This window comes from Mesoplodon densirostris, chromosome 2 (genome assembly GCF_025265405.1).
Source record: "Mesoplodon densirostris isolate mMesDen1 chromosome 2, mMesDen1 primary haplotype, whole genome shotgun sequence".
Classification (NCBI taxonomy): domain Eukaryota; kingdom Metazoa; phylum Chordata; class Mammalia; order Artiodactyla; family Ziphiidae; genus Mesoplodon; species Mesoplodon densirostris.
Window position 1 is genome coordinate 172,610,843 of NC_082662.1, and position 17,199 is coordinate 172,628,041.

At 39.2% G+C, this 17,199-nt stretch overlaps 1 protein-coding gene across 2 annotated transcripts in view; it reads right to left on the reverse strand.

The window, feature by feature from the left end:
* Positions 1-12,830, reverse strand: part of DISP1 (dispatched RND transporter family member 1) — a 211,266-nt gene extending 198,436 nt beyond the window's left edge. Inside the window, exon 1 of one of the 2 annotated variants that reach the window (XM_060091391.1) lies at positions 12,739-12,830. The gene's annotated coding sequence lies outside the window, so the exon portion shown is untranslated. Of the gene's footprint in view, positions 1-12,681 lie in introns of both variants that reach the window. The other variant, XM_060091392.1, reaches the window with a different exon arrangement.
* Between the last annotated feature and the right edge of the window lie 4,369 nt (positions 12,831-17,199).

Sequence of the window (17,199 nt, forward strand, 5' to 3'; positions counted from 1 at the left end):
CTAATCAGTTGAAGGGCTTAAGAGCAAAAACTGAGGTTTCCCAGAGAAGAAGGAATCCTGCCTCAAGACTGAAGCATCAACCTGACCTTAAGCCTGCCAGGCTGCCCTACAAATTTTGGAATTGCCCCTCACAATGTCGTGAGCCAATTCATGAAAACAAATCTCTTTTTAAAAACACACACATATACAAATGATATTGGTTTTGTTTCTCTGGAGAACCCTGACTGATACACTAACATACTGAATACTCAGACTGGTATTCTGTTCTTTTTTAAGTGAGGATTAACAGATGCCTGTTTCTTGTAACCTCTTTAAAATACTAAAGCATTTTAAATATGTAACCGGAATGTTATTTTTTAAGTTAGTATTTCCCACACAGTGCCAACAAATTAGCGACGCTATTATCTCACTCTGCTTTTCTTTATTAAAATACATAGGGAGAAAAAGAAAAGTGATGTTTTCCACACTGAATTTTTAAACTCCAAAACTGATTTCAGAAGATTCTGAGATTCATTTTTTTTCTCATTTTCATGGCTTTCAAAGTGTTTCATAACTAGCCGTTAGTATAACATGACTGTGAAGAAAGTCACTTATCAGCCCAATTCTAAAGATTAAGGAACCAGACAAAGAGAAGTAGTAGACTTTGCTCTACTTTATCGAGTGACATATGCAAAATCAAGCTGGAAATTCTCCAACTCTAAGTTTTATTGTTGACCCATCAATTAGTTAGTCCTCCATGCTACACTGACATAGAAAAACATTCTAGAATCACAACATACACAGAAACTATTAAGGACATAAGAATGACATATTTAGTATTCAATGGTATCAGTTCACATGCTGATTCCATTCAAAAAAGTATTACTGGGGCTTCCCTGGTGGCACAGTGGTTGAGAGTCCGCCTGCCGATGCAGGAAACACAGGTTTGTGCCCCGGTCCCGGAAGAGCCCACATGCCGCGGAGCGGCTGGGCCCGTGAGCCATGGCCGCTGAGCCTGCGCATCCGGAGCCTGTGCTCCGCAACGGGAGAGGCCACAACAGTGAGAGGCCCATGTACCGCAAAACAAAAACAAAAACAAACAAAAACAAACAAACAAAAAAAGGATTACTGATACCAGGTACCTACAAACTTTTTCTGTAAAGGGTCAGTAGTATTTAGGCCTTGCAGGCTATAAGGTCTCTTTGGCAACTACTCAACTCTGCCATTGTAGCCCCAAAGCAGCCAATGACAGTACATAAATGAATGAGTATGGCTATATTCCAATAAAACTTTATTTACTAAAACAGACCAGCTTTGGCCTCTGGGCCATAGTTTGCTGACCTCTGACTCATGAAATCATGGAGCTGGAAAAGACCCTGGAGATCATATGGTACACTCCCATTCAATGCTAAAACACCTCTATATCCAGTGCCAGTGACCATTTGGCTCAGAACAGTTTCTATAAACAGACTGTTTTCCAAGCTAGATTGGTTATTCCTCAATGAGGGACTTTAAGGATGGGATATTTTCCCACAGTGTGGAACTAACCAGAGCACTGTGGGTCATTTAGCATTCCTGGTTCCTGAAGAGTAAATGCTACCTACACAAATATACACCTATCACTATGACAACCAAAACTTTCCCCACATATTCCCAAATCCCATGGGGTAGGGGTACTGGTACCCAATGGGTTAAGATATATTGAGCTATACTGAGGTGGGATATGTGGCAACTGTCCCATGCAGCCATTCCCCCTTCTACCTATGGCAGACATGACTAATCAATCAAATACTCTTTCCTAGTGAGGCTGGCCTTTGCCTCAGAATTTTTAACACAACGCTCAAGACAACCATGTCCAATGAATCAGAATTGTGATGTTAAAACATATTTGTTATCCCTAATCTAAAAGGACAGTTCTACACACACACTCTGAAAAGAAACTGGCTTCCTTTAAGTTTACAAAGCTGAAAAATAATATGGTTTAATTTTAAACCCTAAGGCATGTTTTGAAAGTTTGTGAAAATATTTCTTGGTTGTGACAATGACTGAGGACACTGAAGGCACTTGGTGTACTGAGGAATGCCACATGCCCTGCAACACTAGGGACAGTACTGCACAACAGAGGATTATCCTGCATCCCCCATGATGTTTTAATATCCCACTAGAAATAGATGTGGATGAAAAACCTGTTTAAATTATCTAAGCCTAGACTGTAACTCAATTTAACACATAAACAGGAACTCTTTTTCACATTTTTCATAATCACTAAGTTCTCCCAAAATGTAACTGCTCTGAAAGTCAAAGTAAGACTGTACTTAACTTTTCTCTGAATTTTGCCAAGAGTTATTCACCATTTTGGAAAATCATCTCAATGACAGCAATATAATTCAGTGTATATAAGTACAATTTATCTGAATAAGCCTGCATTTGTAATGATTTCCATCACAGTAATTCTAGACACAGGTACGAAAAGTTAACCACTTGTTATGTGTAGAGCATATACATATTAAAAAGTATATTTAATGGCTTTATTTTTATATCTCCTTTATATTACAGTTAGAACATTATATTTATTTCTTTGCAGTCAGGTTTGCAAGTAGTTACAGTATATCTATGAATTCATTTCAGGATAGTAAAGGAGGGACTATAAAACATTTGTTATAAAAATAGAGTGTTGGCTCTGACAGGTTAAGAACCACTGATCTAAACTAATGAAGCCTTTTTGACCAAATTGCGTTAACACAGACACAAATCTTGCCCAAAATTTGGAAACAAATCTAATGTGCTTCAAGGGTTCAAACACAACTTTAACTGGCTATCTGAAGCCATTTTTACAGAAAAACACTAGATCTCTCAATATAGGTGAGGCTTCTGAATCTCCTTTTCCCTTCTGTATAAAATATACAAGAAATGACTGTGAAAGCCAAGTGCTTAGGACCTCTAAGTCCTCCAGCACACTGGAGCTGTCGCTGTGATTACTTCTACCCAATTGTGAAGAGAACTGGCAGTGATTAATAGAGTCAATGAAAGAACCCAGTCATCACTGAGGCAACTGCCCTTGAGCAACAGACACAAAGCTCCTACTCTGAGAGAGTCCATTTTCCAAGAGGGCAGAAATGTTCAATATCTGCACTGTCTATATAAGAGACTACTAGTTTAAAATTTAAAGGTTTGACATTGACTAAAAGTGGAAGTAATCTCCACATAAGTCTATCTATTTTATATATATATATATGTTTTATATATATATATATATATATATACATACACAGATATATTAATGGACTAAAGCCATTGGCAAACCTAGCTTCCAAGAATACTAATTATTGTTTCCCTCTATAAGTCTTTTTTTAAAAACTTTTTATAGTTCATGGCAGTTTTTAAGTCTTTAGAGTGTCGATAAGAGTCCATATATAGTTCAAAGACTAAACTCCAAAGCAAAACCATAAACATAAGCAAGGTCAGGTCCCAGAAACTTTCTTTAAATCAAGTTTTCAACTATTCTAGGTTAAGTGGTGACATTTAGTTTTAACAGCTAAGAGAGACAGGTATATTGGAACATAATTCTAATGATTTACTTTTTCTATTCTTCAGAGACGTGCATGTAAAAGTGAGTGGTAGGGAGCAAAAATAAATAAATAAATAAATAAAATAAAGGCTTTGAAATGGCCTATAAGTAACTCTTGGGTCTCCCAGGGAATAAGGCAACCAGGTCCAGAGAACTAGCACTTGTCACACTTCTCTGCAGAAAACTTTGTATAAAATTATCCACAAATGATCTGCTTCTAAACCCTACAAGGCGCATTAGTGATTTAGCTATAATCAGCCCAAAGCCAGCCCCAACTCAACACAAGCTTTAAGGGATAAGTATTATAAATGAAGAAGACACAGCTGAAAAGGATGGCTAAGAAGCAAACAAGAATATTAAGACCAAAATACATCTCTACAGGCTAAAATGCTGGACTGCTGAAACACAGGCAGGAAAAATTTAATAGAGAGTAGGTGTAAGGTCATATATTTCAATTTAAAAATCAGCCATACAAGTACAGGGACCAGACTAACAGAGAGTTCCTGCAAAAATCTCGGGAGCTTTGGCTTACCAAATGCTCACTATAAGAGCAAGATATGTCTGCTTAAATATTAATGCAATTTTGGACTTCAATAATATTGAATATACAGTAATAGAAAGAGTATGGTGTCCACCTTACAGGAAGTAATAGTCCCACTATTTGCTGCCTTTATCAGACATCTAAAATAGTGCAGACAATTATAGAAGCCGTATTTTCACAATACTGACAACCTAGAGCATCCAGAATAAGACAATCAGGATAGTGAGAGATCTAGGTATTGGCATTATTTAACCTGAAGAAGAGATAATAAGAGACAGTTTTTTAAATATGGGACAAAATTTTAAATAGAAAAGAAAAAATAGATCTTCTGTGTTTCTCTGGCTGATATAACTAAAACCAATGGATAAAAAAAACGCAACCGGTAATTTGGATCTGTTACAAGTAAAAGAATAACCTTATAACTTGAGCCACCCAACAACAAACCAAGGTTGTATAAAAAGGAAGTGAACACCTTGTTTTTCTATGTATTCAGGCAAGGGCCTAAGGTCCTCTGGGATAAGAAGTGTTATGAGGGTACCCAAATCAGGTAGAAGATTGGATTAAGGGACTGCTACAGGTTCACTCTAATTCTGCAATGATATCATTTTAAGGGCGGAAGAAAAAGTACAAGTTGAGTCAACAAACACTTTAGTTCCCTAACAGCAAGTTATGCTGGTAAAAGGGGAGAAGAATTGAGAGGGCCAAAGTGATTCTAAGGTACATTTAAAAGTACATGGTACATAAGGAACTCAAAGTGAGATGCAGTGGAAAAGAGCACTGGATTTAGGGTTAGAAGACTGAGGTTGCTTCCCAGTTCCAACCCAGTCTAGCTCTGCAGGATGTAGGGCAAGTCACTGAACCCTTCTGTAGTTCAGGTTTTTCCACCTCAGAAATAGGGATACCACCTGTCCTGCCCTAAGGATCAGATGACTGTATAAGAAACGCACTGACTAAATAATTTATACATAAATTATCACTGTTATTATTCTACATTGATCAGAGTCTTCTAAGCTCTGTTCACCACACTTTAAAAAGGATATGAAACAAAATATTAGCAAACACAATCCAACAACACATTAAAAGGATCATACACCATGATCAAGTGGGATTAATCCCAGGGATGCAAGGATTCTTCAATATATGCAAATCAATCAATATGATACACCATATTAACAAATTGAAGAATAAAAACCATATGATCATCTCAATAGATGCAGAAAAAGCTTTTGACAAAATTCAATACCCATTTATGATAAAAACTCTCCAGAAAGCGGGCAGAGAGGGAACCTACCTCAACATAATAAAGGCCATATACAACAAACCCACAGCAAGCATCATTCTCAATGGTGAAAAACAGAAAGCATTTCCTCTAAGATCAGGAACAAGACAAGGATGTCCACTCTCGCCACTATTATTCTACATAGTTTTGAAAGTTCTAGCCATGGCAATCAGAGAAGAAAAAGAAATAAAAGGAATACAAATTGGAACAGAAGAAGTAAAACTGTCACTGTTTGCAGATGACATGATACTATACATAGAAAATCCTAAAGATGCCACCAGAAAACTACTAGAGCTAATCAATGAATTTGGTGAAGTTGCAGGATACAAAATTAATGCACAGAAATCTCTGGCATTCCTATACACTAACAACGAAAGATCAGAAAGAAAAATTAAAGAAACAATCCCATTCACCACTGCAACAAAAAGAATAAAATACCTAGGAATAAACCTACCTAAGGAGGTAAAAGACCTGTACTCAGAAAACTATAAGACACTGATGAAAGAAATCAAAGATGAAACAAACGGATGGAGAGATATACCATGTTCTTGGATTGGAAGACTCAGTCTTGTGAAAATGACTATACTACCCAAAGCAATCTACAGATTCAAAGCAATCCCTATCAAATTACCAACGGCATTTTTTACAGAACTAGAACAAAAAAAATCTTAAAATTTGTATGGAGACACAAAAGACCCCAAATAGCCAAAGCAATCTTGAGGGAAAAAAATGGAGCTTGAGGAATCAGACTCCCTGACTTCAGACTATACTACAAAGCTACAGTAATCAAGACAACATGGTATTGTCACAAAAACAGAAATATAGATCAATGGAACAGGATAGAAAGCCCAGAGATAAACCTACGCACCTATGGTCAACTAATCTATGACAAAGGAGGCAAGGATATATAATGGAGAAAAGACAGCCTCTTCAATAAGTGGTGCTGGGAAAACTGGACAGCTACACGTAAAAGAATGAAATTAGAACACTCCCTAACACCATACACAAAAATAAACTCAAAATGGAATAAAGACCTAAATGTAAGACTGGACACTATAAAACTGTTAGAGGAAAACATAGGAAGAACACTCTTTGACATAAATCACAGCAAGATCTTTTTGGACCCACCTTCTAGAGTAATGGAAAGAAAAAGAAAAATAAACTAATGTGACCTCATGAAACTTAAAAGAAAGTTTAACAACTTTCTATAAACTATAAACAAAATGAGAAGACAACCCTCAGAATGGGAGAAAATATTTGCAAACGAATCAACGGACAAAAGATTAATCTCCAAAATATATAAACAGCTCATGCAGCTCAATATAAAAAAAAAAACCCAATCAAAAAATGGGCAGAAGACCTAAATAGACATTTCTCCAAAGACATACAGATGGCCAAGAGGCACATGAAAAGCTGCTCAACCTCACTAATTATTACAGAAATGCACATCAAAACTACAATGAGGTATCACCTCACACCAGTCAGAATGGCCATCATCAGAAAATCTACTAACAACAAATGCTGGAGAGGGTGTGGAGAAAAGGGAACCCTCTTGCACTGTTGGTGGGAATGTAAGTTGGTACAGCCACTATGGAGAACAGTGTGGAGGTTCCTTAAAAAACTAAAAATAGAATTACCCTATGACCCAACAATCCCAATACTGGGCATATACCCAGAGAAAACCATAATTCAAAAAGACAGATGCACCCCAATGTTCACTGCAGCACTACTGACAACAGCCAGGTCGTGGAAGCAACTTAAATGTCCACAGACAGATGAATGGATAAAGATGATGTGGTACATATATACACTGGAATATTACTCTACCACAAAAAGGAACTAAACTGAGTCATTTGCAGAGATGTGGATGGACCTAGAGACTGTCATACAGAAGGAAGTAAGTCAGAAGAGAAAAACAAATGTCATATATTAACGAATATATGTGCAATCTAGAAAAATGGTACAGATGAACCAGTTTGCAAGGCAGAAATAGAGACATAGCTGTAGAGAACAAATGTATGGACACCGAGGGGGGAAAGTGGTGGTGGGGGGGATGAATTGGGAGATTGGGATTGACATATACACACTAATTTGTATAAAACAGATGACTAATAAGAACCTGCTGTATAAAAAAATAATAATAAAATAAAATTCAAAAAAAAAAGGATATGAAAAATCTAGAATCCTAATAGATCAACCAAGATAAAGCCTTGTAACTTGACTAAAGAGATAGAAAGCATGTTTTGGGTAGAAACCCTCATGGAAAAAAGTCTTACCCAAGGAAACGTAAAAGGTATTTATTATAGAATAGGTTGTGTGTTCTTAAAAAGGATGTTGTTCAGTTGTTTTCTACAGGAAGAAGAAACAAGATTCAGAACGAGAAGAGGTGGATTTAAATGAATGCAAGGGAGATTTCAGTTAGGTCTAGGGAATAACATTTTACATGCTTGTTTTCATCAAATGAAAATGTATAAGCCACAAAGCAACAAAAAGACAAAGGAATCCTACCTGTCAAGATGATAAGACCCTGGAAGAGGCTATGGACGTTTAGAATTCAAAACCTACCTGTCCTGGATTGGTCAACATTTACTAGCCTTAAGGGAGTCAAATCAGATTGTCTCCCAAGGTCCTTTCTAGCACTAGAACTCAGAGGATTAGAACCAATAAATAACTGTTTATTAGGAAAAGAAATAAAGTTAGCGGTTGAACTTGGGAGTATATTTTATATGAGCTTTCTACTTTAATCAAAAGTGCTTTATTAGTCATGTACCACAATGTTCATTGCAGCTCTATTTATAATAGCCGGGACATGGAAGCAACCTACCTAAGTGTCCATCGACAGATGAATGGATAAAGAAGATGTGGCACATATATACAATGGAATATTACTCAGCCATAAAAAGAAACAAAATTGAGTTATTTGTAGTGAGGTGGATGGACCTAGAGTCTGTCATACAGAGTGAAGTAAGTCAGAAAGAGAAAAACAAATATCATATGCTAACACATATATATGGAATCTAAAAAAAAAAAAAGGTTCTGAAGAACCTAGGGGCAGGACAGGAATAAAGACACAGATGTAGAGAATGGACTTCAGGACACAGGGAGGGGGAAGGGTAAGCTGGGACAAAGTGAGAGAGTGGCATGGACATATATACACTACCAAATATAAAACAGATAGCTAGCGGGAAGCAGCTGCATAGCACAGGGAGATCAGCTCGGTGCTTTGTGACCACCTAGAGGGGTGGGATAGGGAGGGTGGGAGGGAGATGCAAGAGGGAGGAGATATGGGGATATATGTATATGTATAGATGATTCACTTTGTTATAAAGTGGAAACTAACACACCATTGTAAAGCAATTATACTCCAATAAAGATGTTAAAAAAAAAAGAAGTGCTCTTATTCTTAAGTGATAAAGCAAATGAGATAAAATGTTAAAAATAGGTGAATCTGAATAAAGGGTATACAGGTGGTTCCCTGTACTATTTTGATTTTTGCAACTTTATTCAATTACTGTGAAATAGTCATCATTTAGGTTTAAAATATTAGGAGTTGAATGATACTTCTTATCTTACTAGTTCTTCTGGGGAAGTCTAGAACTTGATTATGTATCACTTCCTAGGGCCTGCCCTCCCTCCTCTGCTGTAATTAAGACACGTTCACTCATATACAGTGGTTGGTTTTCTCACATCTACAATGTTCTCATCAATCTCCATGGCTTCATCCTCTCAATTTTGAAAATAAACTGCAGTATTTGTTTTTTTATTCACATTTCAACCCTTCCCTCAAACCTCTCCAAGACTCCTAATAACCTTATAAACTTTGACTTCCCAGCCTCTGCCAGGTCATTCTCAAGGAGGTGGGAGAGGTGGGAGGGATTTCTTTCCCAGCCAGCTGCAGGCAAAGAGGGAGCACATTGTCTGTAGGGTATTTTAAAACGATAATAAAAGCAACTAAAAGTCTTTCTGCCTTTTATCATCACCAGGCACTGGCAATTAGAAACAACCTTGGTGTTGAGACACTCCTTCCAACCATTTCAGACAGCTCCAAGCATCACCCCTTAATATGCCACCAGTAATGGTCAGCCTTCCCAACCTCTGCCAAATTCTTTTATCCAGTAGTTTTTCTTTTCCTCAGGATCTCAAATTAAAAACAAAACAAAAACTAATAATAACAACAACAAAGACTAAAGGCAATCAGTGTATTTTCTACAGTATTTGTAATTGTGAGGTATAATCATTATCACTTTAATAGGAAAGCTCATATATAATTTAATGTGATGCCTCACTCAAAACAAAACTAAGTACAGTCCATTTATATAATCCAGATCAATTATGATTTAGTATTAAAACTATTTATCAAACAACAATAATGTAAACAAATGGTTCACAGCCATAACTTAATGCCTGGAGGCTGGAAAATTTGCCAAGATTTATGGGATCAGACTCAGCAGAATAGACAAGGCTCTACTAACATAACTGCAGTCCTTTATGGCTGCTCTGATCGCCCTGCGTCACACTTTGAGGGCCAGGTCATCCTAGACACTATGAGAAAAAAGGTCTAACTCGGCGAAAGGAAAAGGACAAAAAGAGATACTAAAAGAAGGGATCGACTATGTCTCGGCCAATCTTGTTGAGGGCCATCTTGCATCAAAGGCAATGCAGCAGCTGGATGGTAAATCAGCAGATCGACAACACTCTGTTTGGTATCTCCCTGTCCAGCTGTATTCCTCGGCTGTAACAAATCCTCCCGATTCTATCAAAAGGCAGGGAATGCCTTTCTCACTAGGGTATGCAGATAACTGAAAATGGACTAGGTAACAATAAAACTGATTTCAGAGAGTACAGAACCAAAAAACTCAATATAGCAAGTTAATTCACATATTACAAACAGGTTATTAAAGAAAACAAAATGTGCTAGTATGTGTATATGAAGACACTTTTGACTACAGCTGTTTTAATCGTTCTTCCAATACACAGATACACATTTCACTGAAACAGAAATAAAAAGAAATAGTAAATCCATAAGAATAACTAGTAATTTGCTGCACCCTGATAAAAAAAACGCCACTATTGGTTAAACTGTTAAATACGTCTAAATCCTACAGAATAACACAGAGTAATCCTATAGAATAAACAGAATTTATCTACAGAAGGCTAAGAAATGTACTCAACAATTAGAACAAATAACAAAAATTCCAAAGATTATTCAGAACACAAGGCAATCAAATTTCAAACATACTACTCAGATATACAATTAGAAACTTGCCACAGAAGGCAGGGCTCTTGTGTTTCAACAATGATCACATCCTCTCCTATGAACTAACATCTAATGGCCTAAAGGCTTTCTCCCAAAACCAAGGGAAAAGGGGGAAGAACACATTTTTAAATCAAGGTTATGCAGAAAAATCAGATCAACCTTTCAGAAAAACAGTATTGTCTACTTTAAAGAAATAAGATTAAGACATATAGAAATCTACATAGCAGTTAATTCAATAACTTTAAAAGTCAGTGTCATCTTTTCACTTTCTAATTTGAAAAACTATTCAATTTGCTCACTTCCATGTTACAGCATTGTTTATGTTTAGGCGATGCTTTCCACTTTTAAGTATCAGCTGTGCCCCTAAACATAAGGAAATTATCTTTCTTACTCAAGCATAAATTTTCAAGGCCATCAAGAGTTTATAAGCTATAGTTAATAATACTATGTTGTATATTTTAAATTTGTTAAGACAGTAGATCTTAAGTGTTCTCACCACAAAAAGAAAAAGAGAGAAATTAGTAACTGTGTGAAGTGATGGTTTGTTAATTAGCTTGATTGTGGTAATCATTTCACAATTATGTGTATATCAAACCATCACGCTGTATGCCTTAAATATATGCAATTTTGATTTGTCAATTATGTCTCATTAAAGCTAGGGGACAAAAGAGTTTACAAGCTAGCAAGACACCAAGCCATCAATAAACAGAAACTGTTCTAGTTTACTTGAATTAGAGCAAGACAGACCACCAAATCAGATCTAAAAGATACCTGTACCAATACAGTAGTTTTAAAAATAAAAAACGTTAACACTTGAAATATGAAACACTTGAAACAAGCAAAAGATTCAACCATCAGATATCACCGTCCACCAATGACAATGTTAGGGCTCTCCCTAGGTACCTCACCCCATTTGTGACAAAAATACAAATTTGCCATCTATCTAAAGCTAAAACAGTCTTTGTAATTATGCAGAAGTGAGATACTATATGACGTAGATTAGGAAGTACATATTAATTGCAAGTCAATAAAACATGAATAAAATGTAGACAATAACTAAAATTAATAATAACCTCTGGTAATGATAAAAGCAAGCCCACACAGTACACGGTGGCCAATAAGGAAAACTAAATATGCTAATGTGTATATAACAACAGAACTTGGGTTATCAATATTTTTTAACAATCTAACAATGGCAAATATATATGTTTTCTTTGTAGCAGAAATAAAAAGTAACAGTAAATCCACAGGAATTGCTAGTAATTGGCTGCACCCTAATCTAAAATTGTCTTTACTGGTTAAACTCAAAAACTAAATACAATAGGATAACTTTTAGTAAAAATATATTAGAAAGTTAGGCAGAAAAACAATGAATAGTAACTGCAAACGTGACGGCACTGGCTTTCCACGTAATTATCACTGTAATTCCAAAAGCATTTACAAGTTCATTCCATGACAAAGGAAATAACCTAAACTCCGCAAGGTAGAGAAGATTCCAAAAGGAAAACTTTGGTTGGCTTGTTGGTATGAAGACAACATTAAAGCACTATCTGTTTGCAAAGAAATGCAGCATAAGTTGGACCTGGGTGAGGAAGAGTTCAAGTTTTCCCTGGGAATGTAAATTCTTCCCCGAAATCCACACAGGTTAAAAAAAAAAAAAGGCATATCAAAAAGCCAGCATTAATTGCAAAGGAGGCAATACGAGTTCAGCATCCAGTAGGTGGCTGGTCATCTTTCTGATCCGTTAGGTCAAGACGTCCTTCTCATCTACGACCCTCAGAGAAGGACTGCCTCCCTCCTTTCCAACCTCCCCTGGAAGCCAACCTTCGCCAACTCGTGCCACCCTCACAGACAATCTGCCAAGTGCCGGGACACTCCCCCAAGTGGGACTACTCTCCTCCGAGATGCCTCCTGCCCAGTGTCACCCACCACCCTCCTCCCCTTCTCAGGGCCTCTTCGGCCTCAGGGTCCCCGGTGCCTCCCTCCTCAGCCCCTCACGGCTGCCCTCAGGGCTGCCCCCGTCCCCCGACCCCCAATCCTGGTCCCCTCCCTCAAACCTGGGGTCCCGGTTCTCCCTCTGCCCGCGCGAGGTGTCCCGACTCTCCCGTCCCTACCCGGTCTCCCCCGTCCCGCGGCGCGGGGCGGCGGCGGGGCGGAGAGGCATCCACTGAGGAGACAAGTGCCTGGGACTCTCCGGCTCCGATCAGGACCCGGAGCCTGGCTTCCGCCTCACGCCGGAAGGCATTCGCGAGCGGGACCGGAAGTCCCGCCCCGCGAGCTCTCTGCCTGCAGCGGCAGTGGGGTCTCACTAGCTCGCAGGAGGGCTCGCGGAGTAGAGAGGGGGTCGCTGGCCTTCGGCCGGGAGCAGAAGGGCTTACCCTGAAGGGCCGAGGCGCCAAAAACCTTTCTCCCTGCTGCTTCTCTTTCCAGCGGATCAGCCAACCGACCTGCAGTCGGTTGATCAAGGGTCTCCTCTGTTCACGCACCGGGAGGAGCAAGATGACTCAGACACTGACCCCTGCCCTCACAATCTAGTTGAAAGTTGACAAAAATATAAACAGAGGTTAATCACACCGCAAGGCAGTATTGCTTCATTCCTTAATCCAAATTTTTATCACCTGCTATATATCACTCATTAAACAAGTAGGCTGTAAACAGACGAAAGCCCCTATCTTATGGAGCGAGGGAGGCACTAACGGCGATGAACCAGGCAGAGAATAAATCAAACAGCGACCTGTTCCTCGGGAAGCTTAGGGTAGTAAAGGGACAGATATATGGGCAAACAAGTGCAATGAAACCATCGAGCATCAGAGGAACTACGGCCGTGCTGAAGGCAGTCGTGTGGTGTAGGGAGCTGGGCAGACCCAAGACTCTAAAGACTCAACGGCTCCTCCGTTGAGACCGAAATGAATGATGAATAAGAGTTAAAGGTCAGACAAGGTGGGGAAGGGCATGCAGAGGAGAAGGATGCCAGAGAGAGCTTGGCTGAATCAGGGAGCTGGAGGAGGGTACAGTTAATTTAGAAAGGTCTGCGATCAGAGAGGCAGGAGGAAGCATAAGGAAAGGAGGCAAGCCCAGAACAGGAAGACTGTTGTGTATTATGCTAAGAGATTTGGACTTTAGACTCCATGCAACAGGGAATCGGTGCGTATCTCTAGGGGAACAGACAAAATACTGAGTTATGGGGTTGACTAGGATGATTGACCTAGTCATCAAAGAAAAATAAGAACTTGAAAAATCACGGAGAGAACATTTTACCAGTGAGGGTGCTTTCTCAAATTGTCATACCCAGATGTTAAAAACAATGGATGATTACAACTCTATAAACGCAGGACCACCAGGGCCCAGACCCCTGGGGTTGCCCATTGGGCAAATCACCCCAACCAACTGAGTTGCCAGCTGAAGCCTTAGGAAACCATGGAATCAATGGGCCAAGGAGGAAGAAAGTTCGTTACCAGCTACAGTAATGAGAGCCGTTGCCTCTATTTCCTTGCTTGCTACTACTGTTTAATAAATACCCTCTTGCACACTGAGCCCATTTTTCCTTTTTAAAAAGAAATGGGGGTCTTCCCTGGTGGCGCAGTGATTGAGAGTCCGCCTGCCGGTGCAGGGGACGCGGGTTCGTGCCCCGGTCCACGAAGATCCCACATGCTGCAGAGCGGCTGGGCCCGTGAGCCACGGCCACTGAGCCTGTGCGTCCGGAGCCTGTGCTCCGCAACGGGAGAGGTCACAACAGTGAGAGGCCCGCGGACCACAGAAAAAAAAAAGAAAAGAAAAGAAATGGCATATTAGTTTTTTCCAATTCTTTTCCTTTTGCCAGCAACAAACTATATTGCAATATATGGAGATAGGATTATGGTGAAATAAAAGGAAGACTGGACATCATGTAGAAAGTCTGTACTTAGAGGGCACAGTATCACCTCTGGGTGGAGTAGAAAGACACAGCTTTGAGTGTTCTCCCTCTGGGAAGGTTAGCAGTCCATTTGTGGTGGTACATGAAATAACCGAATCATATGGTAGAGAGGTGTGTCTTTGAAAGAAAGGGAAGAAGAGAGTATGTATGTGTGGTGTGATGTATGTGGGGTTTGTGTGGGTGAGGGTGTGTGTGTGTGTGTGTGTGTGTGTGTGTGTGCTGGGCCACCAAGAAATAAAATATAATAGACACTCCATGAGATGTTTCCCTGTAGCTCACCACAATTCCTCTTTTTGTAGGAATGACCACAATACATAGGCCAATCCCTTAAAGGGCCATATATTCATGCACAAGTGATCATGTTCTAGGGATTGCCCAGGATTGAGGGGCATCCAAAGACACTGAACTTTTGGTGCTTAAACTGGAATAGTCCTGGGAAAACTGGTCACACTGTCATGTCCCCTGTAAACAGATTAATCCAGATACGAACACATCCTAAACTAGGGCATTTAGACTCTTCCCTCAGGGAATTTTAAACACTGCATAGGGAAACACAGAGAGAAGATGGCCATTAGAGCTGAGTCACATAAATGGCAGTGCCCTAAAGAAAAGATCTATTAACACCCATTATGAAGGACCCAGGACCTGCCCTGTTTTCTTTGATTACAGGAGATATCCCTGCGTACTTCCAAAACTTTTTTTTTTTGCCTGACTAGCCAAAGAAGATTTCTGCTACTTGCAACCAAAGTAATCTTGCTTAAGATAATCTGCTCCCAGAGCCCCTGAGCCAAGTGATCCATACTCATTGCCACAGCAAACTGAAGTGGATGTAGACACAACCCAAATAGGCTTAGTGGGTCTATCATGCATGGATTTTAGAGTTGACATGCAGTGCTCCAATTGGTCTCACTTTCATGTTGAAATAGAAATGTCACGTAAACCTAGCATTGGGTTAGGCATGAGCAAGGTGTCCCATGCAGGTAGAGAAAAAACAGCTAGGGGAACTAGAGGGAAGAGGAGAGAGAAAGGATAAGGAAGAGAGAAAGAAGCAGAAAGAGAAGACAGAATTATCTCAGAGAGGGTCACCTTAGTTCCCATCTTTCCAGTTTTTTATTCCAATCCTTCATGTGGTCCAGCTAAACTTTCTGTCCTTAAATTCTATGTCCTTCCAGTAAATTTCCCATTTGACTTGGGTTAGTGTTACTAGGTTTCTATTCCTAGCAATGAAGCACCAAGACATCAATTCACAAGACACAAGGTTGCCTGTTCATTCTCTTTTCTTCATCACTCTCTTCTCACCAGAACTTTGGAGTCAGCTTCTCTCCCCAGGCCAATGGCAGGAGGAAGATTTTCACACCTCCACTGCTACCTGGTCCCTACAGGAAAACTGTCAGAATTACCATGGGGTGGATGGGTGAGGCAAATCATATCATCAGTATACAAATATGGTGGGAGATTTTAGAAACCAGTATTTCAAATTCTTCATCCTACAGAGGCAGGAGCTAAAATCCAGCTAGACATAGTGGTTTCTCTAAGGTCTAATAGTTCAATGGTCCCAGAGACAGGACTAGTTCAAAATCTTCTCTCTCCCAGTACAGTTACCTGATTATGTGGTGTGGAAAGAGGCCGATACCCCCAAGAGGCTATTGTAAAATCCTTAAAATTCTACTACTACCCAGCATCCTCCCCACCTCCCTCCTGGCCTTTGGAGTTTACCCATATCTATATAATGATATCAGCCTGACTGCAGAACCATGACAACTATTCAGGAGACACTTGTGAGTGACAGTGTGTAATAGACATATTCCTGTGAACCAGGAGAGAACATTTTTAAGGAAAAATTTCCTACTTTTGTTTTCAGTACTCACTGACTGGTTCAGAGAGATAGATGGGTTAATTAACAGAGCTAATAAGGTTAGATGTTTAAAAAGTTTACTTACACGTTCTACATTTGCTTTATTTCATACATGAGTGTTTTTCTTATCTTTATTTATTCTTTTGACCACCAACATAAACAACAACATCAGTAGCCATTACGTCTAAAACTACATCCTCTTCCCTTTACACTAATGCATTAGTTCAGTCATTTGTGGAAAGTAAACTAGTCTATAATTGGAGGTAATCACAAGAGCATGTCCCCTGGGGTATAAATAGTCTGGTGTAAAATTATATTAGTAAAAGATTATGAATCAGTGAGAATTAAGGTCATCCAGGGCTCTCCAGTTAATAATTCCCAACTCTACTGCAGGGTACCAAAAGCAAGGTATTTTCTATGAAGATCCCAATATTCTGTGATCCAAAAACATCGCTTAGGCTAAAGTGAAAGATGACTCTTATTACATTGAGGGTGGTGGTTTCTTCCTAAAGAGGGAGCTGCCCCAGGAATGTTTCAATTCAATAGAAATATTTAAAATCATGACTTTTGATATTTTGGTCTAAATTTTTTATTGTGGTAAAATATATAAAACATAAAATGTCCTATTTTAGCCACTTTTAAGTGCACACTTCTGCGTCATTAAGTGCGTTCAAAATGTTGAATAACCATCATCCCCATTCATCTCCAGAACTTTTGCCTCTTCCCAAAAGGAAACCCTGTATCCATTAAACAATAACTCCCCGTTCCTTCTTAAGTCTAATTTTGGTCAATTTTATAGGTTTGTAT